The sequence below is a fragment of the Stegostoma tigrinum genome, chromosome 11 (assembly GCF_030684315.1).
Source record: "Stegostoma tigrinum isolate sSteTig4 chromosome 11, sSteTig4.hap1, whole genome shotgun sequence".
NCBI classification, from domain to species: Eukaryota; Metazoa; Chordata; class Chondrichthyes; order Orectolobiformes; family Stegostomatidae; genus Stegostoma; species Stegostoma tigrinum.
This window is the reverse complement of record NC_081364.1, coordinates 45112020-45134417: the sequence shown is the minus strand read 5'-3', so window position 1 is coordinate 45134417 and position 22398 is coordinate 45112020.

Here is a 22398-nt window from a genome sequence, read left to right as displayed (position 1 = left end):
TTGGTTTTATAAATTGGGCATATGGTACAAAACCACAGGTTTAGTCCCAATAGTTCTGAGCACCGTACTTTAGGAGAATGTGAAGTTATTATAAAAAAGATTTACAAGAACGCTTCCATGGGTGAGGAACTATAGTTACATAAATTGAATGGAGGAGCTGGGCCTGTTTTCCTGGAGAAAAGAAGGAAGGAAGAGAGGAGATTTAATTGAGATATTCAAATTCATTTGGGAGAGAAACAGAATTGATGGAGATGGACATTAGTGGAAGAATCAAGAACAAGAGGACAGAGATTTAAAGAAATTCATGAAAGAAGCAAAAGGTGACATGACAGAAGAAACTTTTTATACTACAACTGCTAAGATTTGCAATGACCTACCTGAGAGTGTGGTGAAGGCAGATTCTTTCATAACATTCAAATGGGAATTGGTTTATTATTGGAGAAAGAAAAATCCTAATGATACAAGTAAATGCTGACATAGCGATGCTAGGTGAATTGCTCAGTGGCCCTTTGGTTATGACTCTGATCTCTTCCAGCCCCAAATTTGGCCAAGAATTCCATGTGACCTGACCCAATTCTGGCCTCTTCTATATTTCCAAACACTTTATCCTTTTCTGTTGGTAACAAAGTGTAGAGCTGGATGAACACAGCAGGCCAAGCAGCATCTCAGGAGCACAAAAGCTGACGTTTCGGGCCTAGACCCTTCATCATCCGATCTCAAAACCTGTGCTTCAATGATTTGTTCACAAAAACCCCAGATCCCTCTACTCCCGCATCCCTTTTTAGAATTGTATTCTTCATTTTTCATTGCTTCTCCTCATTTTCTTTTGGTTATGCTTTCAGCTGTCTATATCCCAAGTGGTCAAATTTCCTCCCCAGATCTTTCCATGTCTCTATCTTTCCAAACAAACATTTGTTCACCTGTCCTAAAGTGTCCTTATGTTGTTTATGTTGTTTGATCACATTCCTATAAAGTCCCTTGGTCATTTTATTATGTTGAAAGTGCTACATAGATGCATATTGTTGTTGATGTTGCATCGTCATAATTTTCACATTTACTTCTCCATTCAGTCAAATTCCATTAAAGAAAAATACTTAAAACAATGCAACAAGTAAATATATTTTTCAAGGTACAAAATAATGCAAATTATTTACAAGAGATATTAGATTAGACAATTGTGTACTTTATGGGTTAAATGCTAATTTGTCTGTAGGAGCAGTGATCTCAATTTATTCATCCTGAACTTAATGTAACATTACATAAATTATACCTCAAAACTTTTCAGTTAATGATGCTTTATATAAATTTGTGCTTCTGAGCAATTGCACATTTCCAAATATCAGCTATTCTGAGGTAAAACCATTTTACACATCATGAGAAACAAAGATCATAATTTCTTCTTTGAAAAAGTTTATCTTGAAAAACTGAACAACCAGCAAGTGGGAAGGACTCCTTACATCTGCAAATAATCTTCATAATTAAGTTTTATAATTTTCCTGAAAAAAATTCAATTTTCTCGAAACTATTTATTTGAATCATTAATAATGTCAGTCTTGGCTCAGTGATAGCCCTCTTATACAATAGGCTGGGGATTCAAGGTCCACTTCAGGGATTTGAGCATGAAATTAGCTTGATTCATTGGTGCAATAGAAAGGGAATCTGACAGGGCCAGAAGTGTTGTCTTTCAGGTGAAGTGATAAACCAAGGTTCTGCCTAGTCTTTAAAGTGGGCAAAGGCATTTTCAGAGGAGCAGGGGAATTTCATGATACTGGCTTATATTTATCACTCAATCCTTCCTATCCTGACAGATAATCTGATCATTTCTCTTGCTGCAGTTTGCAGGATCTTGTTGCACACAAATTGTCCCATCTCCTACTTTATGGTAGGGACTATGTTTCAAAAGAGTTGTTTTTTTTAGGTTAGGTTTTTGGTGAGAACCTAACATTATGAAAGGAGAGATATAAATAGAAACTGTCCATTTATTTTCTAGAATGTTCTTATTCTTGATAAAGTCCTTACTGTTGTCAACATTGTACAATGTTGCATGTGATCTGGGATATGTTATGTGGTTTTACCACCACCAATGCTTCGTAATAATATTAGTCAAGCTACTGATAGAAAGTGGGGAAGGATGCCTTCACAACGTCTGAGGCAAAAGATAAGTTTGATCTTGATGAACAGTAAATAGTTATTACATATTATTTAATAACTAGTTACATTATTGCAAATAAGCATACAACATAGAGCAGTGCAGCACAGCACAGGCCCATCGGCCCATGATGTTGTGTCTACTATTATCCTACGAAGATCAAGCTAACCTGCATATCCTACATTGTACTATCTTCCATGTGCCTATCCAAGAGTCATTTAAAAGTCTCTAAAGTATCTGACTCCACTACCTCTGACAGCAGTGCATTCCACATGCCCCCCACTGTCTGTGTAAAGAATCTACCTCTGATATCTGCCCTATATCTTCCTCCAATCGCCTTAAAATTATGCCCATTTGTAATAGGCATTTCCACCCTGGGGAAAAAAGTCTCTGGCTTTCCACTCTATCTATGCCTCTCATCATCTTGTACACCACTATCAAGTCACCACTTATCCCTCTTCGCACAAATGAAAAAAAGCCCTAGCTCCCTCAACCATTCCTCATTAGACCTGCCCTCAGGCAGCATCCTTGTAAATCTCCTGTGCACCCTCTCTAAAGCTTCCACGTCCTTCTGAAAATGAGGCGACCAGAACTGAACACAATATTCCAAGTGTGGTCTAACCAGGGTTTTGTAGAGCTGCAGCATAACCTCGCGGCTCTTAAACTCAATTACCCTGCCAATGAAACCAACACACCATATGCCTTCCTTACAAACCTATCAACTTGGATAGCAACTTTAAGGAATCTCTGGATATGGACCCCAAGATCCCTCTGTTCCTCCACACTGCTGAGAATCCTGCCATTAACACTGTATTCTGCATTCAAATTCAACCTTCCAAAATGAATCACTTGACACTTTTCTGGGTTGAATTCCATCTGCCACTTCTTTGCCCAGGTCTGCATCCTGCCAATATCCCACTGCAACCTACAACAGCCCTCCATGCTGTCCACAACTCCACCAATAAGGTACTTGATTACCCCTTGTGACATTAAAATGCTCCCACACAATATTGGAAACAAGCACAGAATCAGCAGCAGAATTAGTTAAAACTCAAATACATACCAGTTCGTTCCTCCCTAGAATGATTCTTTAGACTGATGTGTAGAGCTTATCATGTGATGTCAGTTGACCCTTCAGGTACTAATTCCTTAATATAACAAAGATCATTTCCATTAGCACTCTCAAGCCCTAAAAATGTTGCTTCAGTCATGCACATGCTGTTGTCTACAATTAATCTAATATTCCAGATATGTAATCTTTTCTGAGTTTCACATTGTCTTTATTTATCATGTCCTTCATGAATTGTAATAAACTGGCTGCTCAGATAATCCCTTCTACAGCTCCCAAGAAATGGTTATGAACTAACTATTGAGTGGTTTCTTTCAATCAGCAAACTCACAAAAAAGTGTTTTTAATTAGTGTCAACCCTCAAGAAAAGACAGTTTCCATTTCCTTTGTACTCCCCTCCTCAGTGGCAGCCTCTTTGTAATTAAATATGCCACACATCAGCATCTTAAATGTCCTAAAAGCTGGACACTGATACTGTTTATTCCCTTACTCAGATTTGTTTATCGTTAATTTATGGTGGGTGGGTCAGTAACAGGGAAATGGGATAGCAGCAATATACCAGTAATGTCACTGGGCTAGTAATCTAAGAGATCGAGACTAATGCTCTGGGAACATAGTTTGAAATTCCATTGCAGTAGCGTGTGGAATTTAAATTCAATTAACTAAAATTAAACATGAATCATAAACTTGTCTTAGCAATTGTGCACTGAAACTACCATCAATTGTTATAAAACCCATCTGTTTTAAATGTTTTTAGCAAAAGAAAGGCCTTTATGTGACCCCAGGCAAACAGAAATGTGATTGACTCTTCAATGCTCACTCACTCTCTCAAATGACTTAGCAAGCTATTTAGTTGAAGAGCAATTAGTATGGGGAACTAACATTGGCCATGCCAACAATGCCCACACCTCAAGGAAGAATAAAAAAATTAGTCACAAAAATCATGCTGTGTAAATATTAACACTTGATTAGTTCAGAACAGTGTCAGCCTATGGCTTGTTCTGAAAAAGAATCAAACGCAAAATGATATACTGCAAATCTGAGGGAAAAAGAAACTTCATGTTTCAGCTGTGGAAATCACATTGCTGTGGGTCTGGGGTCACATGTCGGCCAGACCATGCGAGGATGGCAGTTACCTTCCCCAAAGGATGTTAATCAACCAGATGGGTTTTTCCAACAATCGACAATGGACGCAGCCATCATTAGGTTCTTAATTCCAGATATTTATTGAATTCAAATTCCACCATCTACTCTGGCAGGATTTGAACCTGGGTACCCAGAATATTGTCTGGTTCTCTGAATTAACAATCCAGTGATAATACCACTCTGCCTCCCCCTGTAGAAAATCTCTTGTAGAAAATGAGACCCAGTAGACAGTGGTTAGGTCTTATAGGCAATAACTGCTTTACTGGAAAGGAAATACAGGTGCAATTATTTTAGCTTTGCAATAATGCTTTTAAAAAAGTATTTTAATCTCATGAATTGCACAAATAAGTAGTAGCTCAAAGGAGTAACTAAACATGAATCCCATCCAATTTCTGAAATATCCATGTCCATTGGGCATCGATCTTTTGTTTTTTTTTTATTTGTCACACTGCGTTTCTGGTATGTTTCAGAGTATCAGCAGTAGCTCAGACAGCAGCACCCAGTTCACTGAGTTCAATTTCCACTCCAGGTTTTGAGCATAACAATCAACATAATCTACTCGTGTACTGAGGAAGTGCTGCAGTGTTGGCGGCCTTATCTCCTGGATGAGATCCTATGACCCAGACTCCACTTACCCACTTGGATAGATGTAAAACATTGCATGGCACCATCATGAAGCAAAGTCAGAGATTGATCTCCTATATTAATACTTAGTTCTCGATATCACACGATACCCTCTGATTATCATATTGCTGTTTCTGTGTGTTTACATTTTGCAAATCGAATGCTAATTCTTTTACAATATAATATTGACAATTCTTCAAAAGTACTTTGTCAGTCAAAAGACACTTAAGGTGCTATGATTGTGAAAAATGCTATTTAAATCAAGTCTTTCATTTTCACTGCTATATTTTGTTATAGTTAGTAGCAAATTATACTCTGAATGGGTTAATCAGTCCCTGCTGTTCTTTCTCTTAAATCTAATTTTCACACTCCAATTTCTTTCAGCAGATAAAGCAAAAGTTGCTACTAGCCAGATTACTTTTGATATTATATAGGACTTTGTCAAGTATTTCATCTAGTTGATGTACAATTCCCTCATGCTTGCAAAGTAATCATAGACACATAAAATGATACCCAGACTTAAAATCAATATTATATAATAGCAATTCACTGCTACATCTAATAGAAATCAGCTTAGCTTTTCAGGAATCCATAATAAATTCTAATTTATAGTTCTCCAATTCATGTTAAGTTTCATATATTTCAGAAATCCCGGGAGCTAAAAAGAAAATTGTGAATATTGAAAAGCAAACCAGGAAGTCGTAAAAGTGTACATCTCAGTAGAAGAGAGATCTACATTTTGGGTGTAATCATATATCAGGATGTATGAAGAATTGCATTTGAGACCTTAATTTATGTTTCTTTTCAAATATCTATCAACCTGTTATGCAATTGTAAGATTTTCCACACATTTTTCAGTTTAATTATTTTAATGTGATGCTGAAAAATACCAGGAAACATAATAGCATATTTGAATTTTGGCAAGTGAAAAGGTGTCTCTGCTTTGGAACAATCATTTTAAGGGCAATTTTAATACTTGTTGCCTGCACAATAGAGGTATGAAGATCAGAGGAGAAACAAAGTTTGAATTTCATTCAATTTCTGAAATATCCATGCACTTTGGGCCCTGATTTGTTTTAAGAAAAGTTACTTATTTCTTTACCTTACTGTATTTCTGGTTGTGACTGTTGAATTCCTCGCCAAGCTGGCCTGTTTTTGTGCAGATGTTTCATCACCATGCTAGGTGACATGATCAGTTAAGCCTCTGATGAAGTGATATTATTCTACTCCACACTTTGAATTTATACTGTATGGTCCATTGTGGTGAGTGCTGTCATTTCCGGTTTTGATCTGTATGGATTTATATATTGTGTCCGATTCTACTTGTTTGCTGATTGAAGTATGGGTGGAGGGCCATGCCACTAGGAGCTCCCCTGCATGCCTGTGTTTGGCTTGGGCTCCTATGGTTACTTTGTCCCAGTTAAACTGATGGCCTTCATTGTCTGAACGTACAGATATTGGGGAAAGTTCATCATGCCATTTTGCTGCTAGCTGATATTTGTGTATTCTGAGTCTAGTTTCTTTCCTGTCTGTCCAATGTAATGTTTGTAGCAGTTGATGCATGGTGTTTTGCAAACCATGTTCATTCTTCATGTTGTGGGAATGGGGTCTTTAATCCTCGTGTTTGTCGCAGAATGGCTTTAGGCTTGTGAGCTATCACAAATCCTAGTGGTCTTAGGAGTCTGATTGTCAGTTCCGATATGTTCCTGATGTAGGGAAGTGTGGCCAGTGTGTTAGGTCATACTGTGTCCTCCTGTTGTTGTCTGTTATGTAGACATCTGCGGAAGAAGTTGCAAGGATATCTGTTTAAGGCACTTGTACAAGTGTTCTTCTTCCCAGCATAATTCTGGAATGTTGCAGTGTGTCCTGGCATGCTTAATTCGTATCCTAATGCAGCTTTGTTTGTGGACATTGGGGTGGTTGCTGTGGAAGTTGAGGATTTGATCAGAATGGGTTGCTTTTCTGTATTCTGAGGATGCTCAACTTTAACATTTAGAAATGGAAGTTGGTTGTTGTTTCTTCTTTCCTAGTGAATTTAATCCCTGTGAATACGCTGTTGACGAGGAGATGGGTCTCTTCTAATTTGTTGTGTTTAATAATGACGAATGTGTCATCTACATACCGGATCCACAGTTTAGATTGAATGTGGGGGAGGGAGGTGTGTTCTAGTGTTTGCAGGAATACTTCTGCAATGAGTCCTGAAATGGGTGACCCATTGGTGTACTGTTGATCTGTTTGTATATTTGATCATTAAAGACAAAACGTGTGGTGAGGCAGAGGTCTAGTAATTCATGAATGTTGTCATTGCTGATGGAGCTGCTGGCCTGCGTTGCTGCTTCCTTTAGTAATGTGGCCTGAGTTTCTCTGGCTAGTGGGATATCGATTGATGTGAATAAAGCTGTGACGTCAAAGGATGCCATAATCTCAACATCACTGATTTTTATGTTCTTGAGGGTATTGAGGAAATCTTGGGTTGAGTGGATGGAATGGGGTAATTCGTCGACCAGCTGTTTCAGTCTCTGTTGTAGGTCCTTGGCCAGTTTCTGTGAAGATGTGCCTGGTAGGGAGACAATGGGTCTGAGAGGAATGTCTCGTTTATGTACTTTAAGCAATCCATAGGAGTAGTGGGTGATTGTGCCTTCTGGTTTCATTCTCATGAAGACTGTCTTAGTTATCTGCCCTGCATTTATTAGTTGCTTCAGTGTCTAGGTGATCCTATTACCTAGTTGTAGTGTTGTATCTATTGCCACAGTGGTAAGTGGTTGTATCTGCAAGCTATGCCCATGCTTTTTTAACAGACTGTTTTGTTCCTAATGATGGTCATGTGCCCTTTGTCTGCAGGTAGGATTATGATGTTCTTGTCTTTCCTGAATTTGTCTAGTGCTTTTCTTTCTGCTGTGTTCAGGTTGTCCCCTTTGTTCCTTCTGTGTAGTGTGGGGAAAAACGTTTGTTGGATAGTTTGTTGTGTTTCATCCTTGAGTTTGTTGTATTCTCCAGAGCATCCATGAAGTCTGTTCTTTCACATCTTTGTGGTTATAGTTCAGTCCGGGTAATAGGACATCTTTCTCTCAGTTTCTGACAGCTGTCTGTTAGATAGGTTTCTTATCCATGTGTCCAACTTGTTGTTGTCTTTGTTTTTGTGGTGGATCAGTTTGGTGAGCTTCTTCTGTAGTTCGCGTCTCTTCTTAGTTTTGGTTTTGTGTTGATTGATGGTGCTGGCCTATTCTAGGGCAGTAATCCATTGCTGGCCCATTGAGTTTAGATACTGTGATTTTTGGTGCACAATTTCTCATTCCAACCTATGGAATTGGTTATGGGCATCATTAATCATTGCTTGTAGCATTTTACGTCTGTTCTGTTCAGCTATTTTATATGCTTGTCGGTTGTTGAGTGGAGGTCTGTACCTGGTTCCTGAGGCATTCGTGGAGGAAGTGAAGATGTTCACAGGTACAGCTCAGTTGGTTGGCGAAGGTTTCCCATTGTCTGGCAATTTTTAGCACGTTACGCCCCTAGTTGTTTGGGTGGAGAACCATGCCTCTAGGAATTCAAAATGGCACGACAAATTCTCCTTAATATAGGTACACTCAGACAATGAAGGCCATCAGTTTAACTGGGACAAAGTAACCATAGCAGCCCAAGCCAAACATAGACACGCATGGAAATTCCTACAGGCATGGTCCTCCACCCTCACTTCAATCAACAAACATATAGAGTTGCACCCCATATACAAACCCGTACAGATCAAAACTGAAATGACAGTACTCACCGTGACCGACTAGATAGTATATATTCCAAGCAGAGTAGAATAACATTGCTTCATCGGAGGCTCCACTGATGATGTCACCTAGCATGGTGATGAAACGTCTGAAAAAACACAAGCCAGCTCGGCAAGGAAGTTAACAAGCTCATCCTCAACTCAAGCCTAAGATCTTTAAATGCTTATTTCTGCTTGTGTTTCAGAGTATCTTCTGTGACCACAGAGTAGCATCCTCACCTCTAGGTACGAATTCCACTCTTGCTTTTAAGCACAAAAACTACAAGTAACATTTTAGCGATTCATCTAACAATTGTTTAAGGAAATCTTTGGAAAAAAACACGATTTTCAAAAAATCTTCCGAAGTGAGGAAATCTGAAAAAAAACAAAGAAGCTCCCAGAATTAGTTTCCCTGCAGTTAGATCAATCATCTTTAAGTTAGGGTTTCAATCATTTTAACTATGTGAATGTAATTAAATGCTTTTGAAACTGACAATCCTATTGTTATATATCATGAAAAATGTATTTATAAGCATTATAATGCCACAGCATTTTGTTTCTGGAATTCAACTTGCTGCTTGCATGCAGTTAATTGCAAAATATTCATTCTTAACATCAGCTTACAAATATTTTTTACTTTGGGTTGCAGTCTGTGATGTGGATATATTTGGTAAGAATAATGATTTATAAGGAAATCTCCCAAAGTTGTGGTAAATTAAATATAATTTCAGTATAACATTTCAAAAATATTGACTTCATGATTTTGATCCATTGGTTGTTTCTAATAATGATCATATTCCCTTACTTAAAAAAAAATTGAAATTTGCTTCTGAGATAAAGTTCATTGAATAATATCCTCTAAGTTTGAATTGTTAAATCATAGAATTATAAAATTCCACAAGCACTTGTTTATTTTTTATTACTGAGGCAGAGTTAAAGGATACTGTATGTTCAATGGCATTAAGTTTTAGTGTACTACCACTCTAATCTTTGCAACAGAGATGAATGCTCTGCTCAAATACATTTCAAAGACATGAATCAGGCAGTTAGTTACTCATTGGACACTGCAATTTCACCCAGTGATAGATTGGGCCAAGGTATATCATTGGAAGAGTCATGTCAGGAAGGTCCAATCAACCATTGACTGAAGCATTATTAACATTCTTAAAGGAGTCTATGTCTTTTGTGCTGGAGGATATCTGACAAGACAAACAATAAACTATTGTACATATTCAGGAAGTCAAAAAGAGAAAAGTTGAAACGCAAAGGTCTTTACTGGGAAAATATGCAGCAAGAAACATTTGCAACTTAATACTTATTTTGAATTTAGTCATGCAGATATAGTGACTCCTGGTAATTGAAATACCATTGAGATTTTCATTCCTTCAGTCTGGCAGTAATTATAGTTAATTCAATGACCAAAATACAGTGGGATTCACTTTTATTTCTAATGAGAAGTCCTCAATTCTAGTATTAGCATATTTGCTGTTCTGCACTCAGTTCCCATGGTATTGTAAAAATAAATCCTCTACTGTTTAATTTAAAGCCACAACTTTTTCAATCACATAAAAGCAATATTAGTCTGGCCCAAGCCTCTGTATGAAGCTTCAATTAAACTGGAAATTAATCTGTGATTTACTGCAGGCAGAGGGAGATAAAAAAAAGAATGAAGAAAGCCAAGTGTAATTGAATTTTACAAAAAGCTCCCAATATAACAAAGCACCAACTTGTCTCTTTATTGGAAGCTCCCCAGATGATCTATAAGCAAACACAAGTGCTATTAGCAGCTACGTGATACAACATTACTTGGAGTCACTGTTGAAGAATACTATTGATTACTTGAAAATGATTCTTTTCAGACTAACAGGGAATGGTTTGCACAAAGCAAAATGTACTGATGCCTATCAATACCAAATAAATATTAGGTATACTATTGTATTTGGCTAAGCGGCAAACTCCAATGATGGCAACCTTAAATTAATTATGTTTCTTTCTGAAACTATTGTTGCAAGATATACACCACAACTGGATGGCGCTGGCTTGCAGTATGCAATAATCACAAGAGTCTAGAAAAGCCTTTCCCCATTATACATTATTAGTGCGGCTGCACCACAAGTAATTTCAACATCAGCCCCATCACTGAGGTATACTGTACCTACCTCGCAACAACTCAACATAGATGACAAAGTGGAGACAATTGATGTTTTCCTGATTCTAAAAACTGTCCTGGTCACATTACATGGCTTAAAACAATCCATGACATTGTCATAACTTCCAGTTCAAAATGGGGCTTGTTTGTAGAACATGGTGACGTTTTGGATCCAAATAATTAAATAAATTTGGCCGGGACAGGGAGTAGAGATCTCCACTGGCTAGTTGCCTAGATTTGTGCAAGAATAGCTACAAAATGGCAGGAACTTAAATTTGGTTTTATAGTGAGTGGATTATGAGACTGTTTTTAACATCCATGCTATTCCCCCCTGAGAAGGTCAGAAATGCAATCTTTATAGAAACAAAACCAGAAGTTGCTGGAAAAGCTGAGCAGGTCTGGCAGCATTTGTGAATAAAAAAAATCAGAGTTAAAGTTTTGGGTTCAGTGACACTTCCTCAGGACTGATGGTATGCAGAAAATAGGGAGGGGTGCAGGGTAGGGAGTAAATGATAGGATAGAGCCTAAAGCAAGAGAAGAACAGTTGGACAGAAGGAGGAGTTGATAACAATCTGGCTGAGAGGGTGAATAGTTGTTAATGGGGAAAGTTTGAGACTAAGAATAGGCGGTGTGTAATAGCAGGCTATGTGTTAACAATCCTTATAGATTTGCTGAGAGACGAGTGACATGCACGAGCACCATGGCTTTGCCTTTTGCTACAAACATTTTGTAGAAGAAACTGAGGGAATTTAGCTTTCTTTGGAATTTCTTTGTCATGCCCCTCTGGGCATGACCTCACTGTTACATCTGAAGGTTCTGATGAAGATAAAGACATTAATTAATATTCAATAGGGGAAAGGATCCTAAATCATCATTGTACAAATGATCATATTTCATGGCACTGATGCAAAGTCTGCTGAATATTGCATGTTATATTTGTATTGGTGGCTACCTCCTCCTCTGCACTCTGAACACTTTGTCAAAGATTTTTTCAATTGGCTGCCATCATTTTCTCTCACCAAACAAGCACTGGTTCAAATATTCCTGAACTCTCAATCTGTGGATACCACTGTTCCATTTGTATTAACAACCAAAAAGCAATAGTGACTGGCTATATGATAGATATTTTTCCCCAAGTGCTGCTCTACTGTTATCACACTGAGGAGTAACTTTGCCTATTGAAATAATAGGACCTTGGCACTGATGTTGTCATCACTGATTATTTGATGTGATTGAAAGCAATGTGCCCCATTACCACTGAACATCATTTATGGTGAATTTACATGGAAGTTCACTTTAATGAAAATTTGGGCAAGAACTTGGCTAAACGGTTCAGGCAAAATTGAACCAGCTTCATACTTATTGATGTGGAGTTGCGAGTGTTGGACAGTGGGTGGGTGCAAAATCAGAAGTCACCAGATTATAGCCCAAATGGTTTATTTAAAATCACAAGCTTTGACAAAGAAGCAGTACTCAAAGTTGTGATTTTAAATAAACCTGTTGTACTACCTGATGTCACATGATTTCTGACTTCATATTTCTTTGTAGTTGCATTTCTGCTACATCTTGCACCCTAGCAGCAGGGTGAAGTCTTTCTACTGTTAATCCATGACCTATGTACTCAGTCATCATCAGCCACAGCTTTTCCTTGGGGTCTTTTGGGGGGAAATTTCATCTGATTCTGATCACGGTCTGCAATGGTTTCTTCCATTATAACATACATCTGCAGACAGATCATTCACAGTCTCTTCCACTCCTGGATGTTTATTAATTGTCTCAGAACTGATGGTAGCCGGGAAAAATGGTTCTCATCCGGAACAATAGAAATGCCAGCACAACCATCTGTAGATCTCAAATGGCATCCAGAAGGTAATCGGAACACTGTTGCTTTCTTGCAACTTCTCTTGCCAGTATCAATCTGTCACATTTAAGGTAGTAAATACCTTTGTCTTGGCAAATTGAGGCAGAATTTGTCTGATTACTAGCATGGGCGAGCGAGGTGTCTTCAAAGCTTGACTAATATTCCTTTGGATCTATCCATGCTCATCTTTCCATTTTTCACTACCACCATGCCAATATAGGATTTGAAATTCTTTTGATTCCTTCAATCTTTTCCAGCTCCTCTCTGTTCTCTATCAGGCTGAACTTGAAGAACTTACCATCCAAAGATGCTGAGCTGGTCTCACACTCTCACATCCCCTCCAATATATTATTCACCTGGTAATCACCTAAGATCTGTAAAAGGGATTGGTGAGACTTGGGAGACAGAGGCCTTATTGAAGTAAACTTTGTCAATGATAATTTTATCAGAGAAATTTGGGTGTGAAAGCTCTTGTTGTTTAGGTCTTGTGATCAATCATTCTTCTATTTCAAAAATATACTTTATTCATAAAAAAAATCTTTAATATATTCGTAGTATCAACTACAGCTCGGTTCTGTACAGAAGCATGAGGAAACAATCAGATATTGGAGAAAAATGTATCCAAACAAACAAAAGGCAACCCTTACTTGTGCATGATTATATTTACATATATTTGAGGGACCAACAAGATCTGAAAACTGAATGAACCACCCCCCCATTTAATTTTGGCAGGAAGACATCTGACAGTATTCCTTCCTCACTACCCCTTTGTGGCAGCTGCCCCAAGCTTTAGTGTGTTGCTGGGGAGGTGATGGCCTAGTGGTAGTGTCAGTGAACTGTTAATCCAGAGACCCAGGTAATGTTCTGGGGACCTGGGTTTGAAGCCCACCACAGCAGATGGCGGAATTTGAATTCAATAAATTTCTAGAATTAAGAGTCTAAAGGTGCCTGCGAATCCATTGCCAATTGTCAGAAAAACCTTTCTGATTCACTCATGTCCTTTAGGGAAGGAAACTGTCATCCTTATGCAGTCTGGCCTACAGGTGACTCCAGAACCACTGGTGTATGGCTGACTCATAACTGCCCTCTGGGCAATTAGGGATTGGCAATAAATGCTGTCCTAGCCATAAATGCCCTCATCCTGTGAATGAGCAAAGAAAATAAAGCTCAACATGAAATCCTGGATCTTGAAAATGTGCCAGTCTACAACATTCATTCTGGATCAACTCCTTGTTCTTTTTTGGGCAGACAAAAGGCCATCTTTCACAGAGTTGATGGTCCTCCAGGCACAAACAATTTTTGTCTCAGTGCGTACCCTGGGGAACAGACCATAGAGCATGGAGCCCTGCGTTATGCTGCTGTTCAGGATGAACCTCGAAAAAAAATCACTGCGTCTTTCTCCAGACATATTTTGCAAAAGCACATTCCATCAGGAAATATGTGACAGTCTCAAACCTTCCCGCAACTGCATCAAGGACAGTGTGTGGTGGCACATACTGACTGGGTGTTTTTGAAGAAGGATCTCACAGGTAGTGTTCTTCACATCACCAACCAAGTGATGCTCTGGTGCTTATTGGAACATTCTGGTGATGAGGCCTTCTGCTGACTGACTTTGACCATCTGCTCAGGGAACCACACGACAGGATCCACCCTGTCCTTTGCCCTTTCAGTTTTGCAACTTCAACTTCTCATGGGAGAGGAACTCTCCCATGTCCTAGACCCCTACCCAAAATACCAAGCCTTGTTATCACATAGGCTGCCATTACACACCACCTATTGTTAGCCACTAAAAATCTCCATTATCAGCTATTCACCCTCCTAGTGAGATCGTTACCCACTCCTTTGTCTGTCCAACTGTTCTTCTGTTTCTTTGGGCTGTATCCCTATCTATCATTTATTCATTAACTCCAACACCCAGCCCCCCACCTTATCTTTTGCACATAAACCAATGTGTTCCTCGCTACCATCAGTTCTGAGGAAGGGTCACTGGACCTGAAAGGTTAACTCTGAATCTTCTTCACAGATGCTGCCAGGCCTGCTGAGCTATTCTAGCAACTTCTGTTTGTGTTTTCGATATACAGCATCTGCAGTTTTTCAGTTTTTAACATGAATCTGAGGTTCGTTGTTATAAAAATCCATTTGGTTCACTATTGTCCTTAAGACAAAAATATCTGGCATCCAGGCCTATCCTGGCCTACATGTGATCCAGACCCACAACAATATAGTTGACACTTAGCCTGCTGTCTGAAATGACCAAACAAGCCGTTCAGTTCAAAGCAATTAGGACATCCTACATCCAATGAAAAATACCAAAGAAAAATAATTGAAATTATTACAGAGGCTGCTTGACATGCACAGCCACAATCCTTAATACAAAGGAACATAAAATGTGTTTGTCTCGCTGAAAAAAGATCTTGTATAATTCTACAGATGTATGATCTGTTAAGTCTTGCTGGCATTTTCTGCTTTTATTTGTCCACAGTAATTTGTTTTAAAATATAAATTTTCATAAATATACATTTCATAGTTACATAAATTTGAAATCATTTCTTGTTCTGGAATCAAATTACATACAACTAATTATGTACAACAATCTATAAAATCATAACAACCTGTAATTGGACTCATAAAATAATATTGCCAAGAAGCAAGATATATGACTCATTAAAAATGTGCCAGCTCTTTAGTAGAGCTATCCAATTAGTGCCCTCCTTTGCTCCTTTCCATAACCCTGGAAATTATTACAGTAACATTGTCCTTTACAAGAAACTTTTTTTTGGGCCGATATAGTGCTTAGTGGTATTCGGTTAAAACTCTCTACTCGGTGCACCACAGGCTTGATGTGAACAATGGGGTCATGATGAGATTTTCATTCAATAGCCTTCAAATCTTTTGAAGCGATTTCAATTGATCCACTGTACAACAGATTGTGTCATAAACAAAGTATTATAAGTCACAGAGTCAGATGATTGTATTAATAGGAGACCCTGTCACAGATAGTAATGTTCTTTGTAAGCTGGTATGATAGTATTTCAGGCAGTTCAGTACTAGATAAACATGTTAGCTAACTTCCATCTTCAGGAACGAAACAGTAAAATCTAAAATTACCTTTGTCTGATTGAAAGATACCATTTTAAGATATCCCCCGATCTGCCAGTTGCATTGTGGTACAATTTAAAATTAAACAGAGCACAAATTACTGAAAACATTAACATATTAAAGCTACTTGAATGCTTTAATACATTTCTATGTGTAGTTAAACCAAAGGAGTTCCAATTCCAATAAGGTTGTCCAGGAGTAAATAGTCCCTGAAGAAAGATCGAATTAACCCATGTTACTTTCCAATATTCCCCTGTGAGTTACAGACTTCTTTCTTTTTGATCCTTCAGATGTTCCAGTCTCTAAGCTCCAGTTACTGATAATTTTTCAAGGGGTCATTATTCTGACAACATTCCACTTCTAAATAAGCAGCAAAGGTGGCCATTTTGGTTATAAATAACAGATCTCAAAGCTGAGCTCATCAACTTCACAATTCAGCAAATTTTCCAATTAATAGTTCCCTCAGTCTTGCAATGACCTCTCTTCACATCTGCCTTCTTGATTTCCTGCTCCCTCTTTAGCCTTCAAATACTTAATTAATCTAAGATTACAAAAGTCAGTGGATGGAAAGGATAATTTAAACACCTTCATTTTAGGAGTTCAAAGTATAATTATGGAGGACAAAGTTGATCCTCTATCCTTAGTTAGCAACTGTTTAAACAATTTCATACGAAAGATAAACTGTATTTGACTTGCTTTTGATATTCATTAGATATTCTAAAAGTAGAGCAAGCAGAGACTGGACATAAGGTTTCTTGTAAAACCAATTTTTTTTAGTGATAGTGATTAACGATAAAGTCCTTCTGACATGGACTTTTAAAAGGTGAATAGCTGAAACAGTAATTTTTGTACTATTTCTAAATTAAAATTTGTGTATTATATGCTTCAGTTATTAATACAGTCAACTGAAGGCAGTCTATATTAATATGATGGTGCCAAGAAATTTCTTTAATTATATTTTTAATTTGACTTCATGTTAACTGTGTATATAATAAACTGCAATATATCCTCATGGGTAACCATTAACCATAGCCAAGAACCTGATTCTAAAAGGGTACAATTTTAACAGAGAAGTTTAGTTTATGGCTTGTGCAAGACTTTCAGCTGTTGCCAGGTTAAAGTTCAGCTATGCATCTGATTAATTGTTGCTAGTGACAAATGGCCCTTCACAGTGTCCATGGTGGAGAGAAAATGGTAAAGTAAAGCTTCTTGCAGCACCTCAGCAGTGCAGATAATGCTTCACTGGAAATAGAATCACACAATCAGAAATAGAATCATAGAGATGTACAGTATGGAAACAAACCCTTTGATCCAACTCATCCATGCTGACCAGATACCCTAAATTCATCTAGTCCCATTTCCCAGCATTTGGCCCATTTCCTCCAAACTCTTCCTATTCATCTACCCATCAGGTGCCTTTTAAGGTTCTTGCAAAGATTTATAGCTCAGGTTGTGGTTGAAGTTTTTGGCTTGCCCACCGAGCTGGCTGATTATTGTACAGGTGTTTTGTCATTACACTTGGTAACATCATCAGTGCGGCCTCTGATGAAGCAATGTTATTCTACTCTGCTTGGTATTTAAATGATTCTGTCTGTTAAGTTGGGCTGAGTCATTTCCGGTTCTGTTCTGCATGGGTTTGTATATGGCGTCAAATTCCACATGTTTTTTGTTTGAATTACAGGTTGAAAAACTAAGCTTCTAGGAATTCCCGTGCGTGTCTGTGTTTGGTTTGAGCTAGGATGGTTACACTGTCCCAGTTAAACTGATGGCCTTCATTGTCCAAGTGCAATGAGATAACGGAGAGTTTGCTTTGTCGTTTTGCCACTAGCTGGTGTTCGTGTATCCTGATAGCTAGTTTTCTTCCTATCTGGCCAATGTAATGTTTGTTGCAGTCATTGCAAGGTATTTTGTAAACTACTTTGGTCCTGCAGGTCATGGGAATGGAGTCTTTGGTGCTTGAGTGTTTGTTGCAGTGTGACTGTGGGTTTGTGTGCCTCCATGATTCCTAGTGGGTGCAGGAGTCTCGTGGTCAGTTCTAATATGTTCTTGCTATTGGGGTAGTGTGGCAAGTGTCTTGGGTTGTGCTGTGTCCTCTTGGCATTGTCCCCAGGACCCTACCATTAACTGTATAAGTCCTGCCCTGATTTGCCTTACCAAAACACAAAACCTCACATTTAACTAAATTAAACTCCATCTGCGATTACTTGGCTCATTGGCCCATCCGATCAAGGTCCTGTTGCACTCTGAGACAACTGCTTCACTATCCACTACACCATCAAGTTTGCAGTCACCTGCAAACTTACAAATCATACGTTTTATATTCACATCCAAATCAGTTATATAAATGACAAAAAGCAGTGGACCCAGCACCGATTTTCGTGGGACACTACTGGTCACAGGCCACCAACCTGAAAAACAACCTTCTAACACAACGCTTTGTCTCCTACCTTCAAGCCAATTTTGCATCCAAAGGAATACCTCTTTACATCATCACTTATCTGACCGAGTGCTGCTTTTGCTTGAATGTCCAGCATGGCACAACATCTCGTCAAGGTTCAATATGGAGCATTGCTTATTGCAAAGCCTTCAACAGTTGATAACATTAATTTCTATTAAAAAACAGTCTGGCCACATCTGGAGTATTGTGTCCAGTTCTGGTCGCCTCATTACAGGAAAGATGTGGAGGTGTTGGAAAAGGTGCAGAGGAGATTCACCAGGATGTTGCCTGGAATGGAGGGAAGGTCTTATGAGAAAAGGTTGAGAGTGCTAGGGCTTTTCTCTTTAGAACGACGGAGGATGAGAGGTGACTTGATAGAGGTGTACAAAATGATCAAAGGTATAGATAGAGTGGAGAGACAGAGACTTTTTCCTAGGGTGGAGGTAGCTTTTACAAGGGGGCATAGTTATAAAGTGAGCGGAGGTAGATATCGGGAAGACGTCAGAGGTAGGTTCTTTACTCAGACAGTGGTAGGAGCGTGGAATGCATTGCCAGAGAGGGTAATGGAGTCAGCTTCATTAGGGGCATTTAAGCAGCTATTAGACAAGCATATGGATGATATTATAAGGTAGGGGTAGAGGTTAGAGAGACCTTAGATTTACGGTAAAAGTTCGACACAACATTGTGGGTTTCAGGGCCGGTACTGTGCTGTACTGTTTTATATTCTAAGGGGCAGCACAGTAGCTCAGTAGTTAGCACTGCAGCCTCACAGCGCCAGGGACCCAGGTTCAATTCCAGCCTCAGGCAACTGTGTGGAGTTTGCACATTCTCCCCATTTCTGTGTAGGTTTCCTCCAGGTGCTCCAGTTTCCTCCTACAGTCCAAAGATGTGCAGGCTAGGTGGATTAGCCATGCTAAATTGCCTGTAGTGCTCAGGGGTGTGTGGGTTATAGGGGGATGGGTCTGGATTTGGGTCTGGGTGGGATGCTCCAATGGGCAGTGTGGACTTGTTGGGCCAAAGGGCCTGTTTCCACATTATAGGGATTCTATGGATAGGAGAAGTGGGGGGGGGGGGGGAACAAAATCTGCATTTTGCTTCTGAAAATAAACATGGCTGCTTGCATTTTTAACAAGATGTACACTTCATTATTGACGGCCTCACCCAAGAGTGATCTATTGAAACCAGGTGTCAATTAAATCCTGTCTGACCTATTGTACCTATTATTGCACCCTCTATCATTACTGAAGGTAAAGTTCTTCCAATCAAATGTCCTCATCCTCTTCCTCCTCCTCAGAAGATTGCTGCTGTTCTCTTAGCTATCCATAGTCCATTACATTTCTTCTTTGTTTCCTCAACCTACGTGCTCTAAGTCACTAACATTTTGAAACCCTTTATATGTTGAGACGCTCCCCAGTCCACCATCCAGAATTATTGTCCACTCTGCATCCTGGCCTGCTGGCGTCAATCCCAATAATGACTTTGCCAACTTCCTCACTATAGAAAGGGGCCCTGACAACCCACTTTGACTTTCAATGAACAGAGGCCCATGAGTTGACCACAGCCAACCCCCACTGACTGATCTGGAATGACAGCCATGACCGATAGATAATCAGATCCCTGAGAGATCTCTGCACAGTTCCCCAAATGACTTACCACTAATGCACAGACTGGTTGGACTGGACCTGTGTGACTGAGCATGTCCTACTCTCCTGACTCTGTACATGCAAGCAGCCGGATGACAATGCCCTTGATTTAGAATGCCAGCACTTCCTGTCTGATAACAGATCGACTGAGCCCTAATCCCTTTGGAATTTCAGACATAGCCATTCAGTTGGTTGGGTAAGCTGCTGGCACATGCTGATATTAATGCAATACAGAGTGTCACAGCAACATATCCACCCTACTAACTAATCATTACTGGCAAATGCAACAGGTCACTTGGCTTTGTGTCTCTTCCAAAAATAAGGCAAGACTGTGCTGAATGAGGCAGCAAAACACAAAAAGGTGTGATGTGCTCATTAAAGTAAGTGCAGAGTGAGGAAGAACAAAAACAGCAAGGTAACAGCACTGAGATGCACTCTGTTCCTTTCCATGAAATGGGTGCCACATAATACAAAATCTGCATTTTGCTTCTGAAAATAAACATGGCTGCTTGCATTTTTAACAAGATGTACACTTCATTATTGACGGCCTCACCCAAGAGTGATCTATTGAAACCAGGTGTCAATTAAATCCTGTCTGACCTATTGTACCTATTATTGCACCCTCTATCATTACTGAAGGTAAAGTTCTTCCAATCAAATGTCCTCATCCTCTTCCTCCTCCTCAGAAGATTGCTGCTGTTCTCTTAGCTATCCATAGTCCATTACATTTCTTCTTTGTTTCCTCAACCTACGTGCTCTAAGTCACTAACATTTTGAAACCCTTTATATGTTGAGACGCTCCCCAGTCCACCATCCAGAATTATTGTCCACTCTGCATCCTGGCCTGCTGGCGTCAATCCCAATAATGACTTTGCCAACTTCCTCACTATAGAAAGGGGCCCTGACAACCCACTTTGACTTTCAATGAACAGAGGCCCATGAGTGACCACAGCCAACCCCCACTGACTGATCTGGAATGACAGCCATGACCGATAGATAATCAGATCCCTGAGAGATCTCTGCACAGTTCCCCAAATGACTTACCACTAATGCACAGACTGGTTGGACTGGACCTGTGTGACTGAGCATGTCCTACTCTCCTGACTCTGTACATGCAAGCAGCCGGATGACAATGCCCTTGATTTAGAATGCCAGCACTTCCTGTCTGATAACAGATCGACTGAGCCCTAATCCCTTTGGAATTTCAGACATAGCCATTCAGTTGGTTGGGTAAGCTGCTGGCACATGCTGATATTAATGCAATACAGAGTGTCACAGCAACATATCCACCCTACTAACTAATCATTACTGGCAAATGCAACAGGTCACTTGGCTTTGTGTCTCTTCCAAAAATAAGGCAAGACTGTGCTGAATGAGGCAGCAAAACACAAAAAGGTGTGATGTGCTCATTAAAGTAAGTGCAGAGTGAGGAAGAACAAAAACAGCAAGGTAACAGCACTGAGATGCACTCTGTTCCTTTCCATGAAATGGGTGCCACATAATACAGATGCCTGGCTGCGGTACTGTAATGTCAGTGTGCTCCAAAGTGCCCTATCAAAGTCTCAAACTGTATCGTAAGTGAGTCAGACATGACGTAGCGGTGCAGCTATTATGCGTCCAATGTCAACCTCCACGAATGAAGAATCCATAATGAATGTTGTTACCCATGTGCTTGGGTGTTCAGGATCAGGAGAGTAGGCCATGGTCAGCTGTACAGGTCCAGTACAGCCAGTCTGGGAATCAGTGGTAAGTCATTTGGGGAAACACGCAGTAATCAATCGGGGTCTGGTAATCCATCAGTCATGGCTGTCATTCCAGATCAGTCAGTGGGGTTTGGCTGTGGTCACTCCTGGGCCTCCGTTCATTGAACGTCAAAGTGGGTTGTCAGGGCCCCTTTCTGTAGTGAGTAAATTGGAGAAGTCATTATTGGGATTGAAGCCAGCAGGCCGGGATGCAGAGGGGACGGTGGGGGTGGGGGTGGAATCAGCTCAATATATAAAGGGTGCAAGATGTTAGTGACTTAGAGCACATAATGGGCTTCAGATCAGTATGACAGGTCGGCACAACATCGAGGGCCGAAGGGCCTGTACTGTGCTGTAATGTTCTATGTTCTATGTATGTAGGTTGAGGAAACAAAGAGGAGATGTGATGGACTCTGAATAACCGAGATAGCATCAGTATTCTTCTTCTGAGGAGAAACAGGATGTGGATGAGAACATTTAACAAGAAGAATATTACCTTCAGCAAAATAGAATGGTGCAGTAACAGAGACAAGTCATGCAGGATTTAAATGACATCTGGTTCCAATAGTTCTCAGATAACAAGGTGTAGAGCTGGATGAACATAGCAGGCCAGGCAGGAAAAAATTCTGAAGGATCCAGACCTGAAACATCAGCATTCCTGCTCCACTGATTCCGCCTGACCTGCTGTGTTTATCCAGCTCTATACTTTGTTATCTCAGACTCCA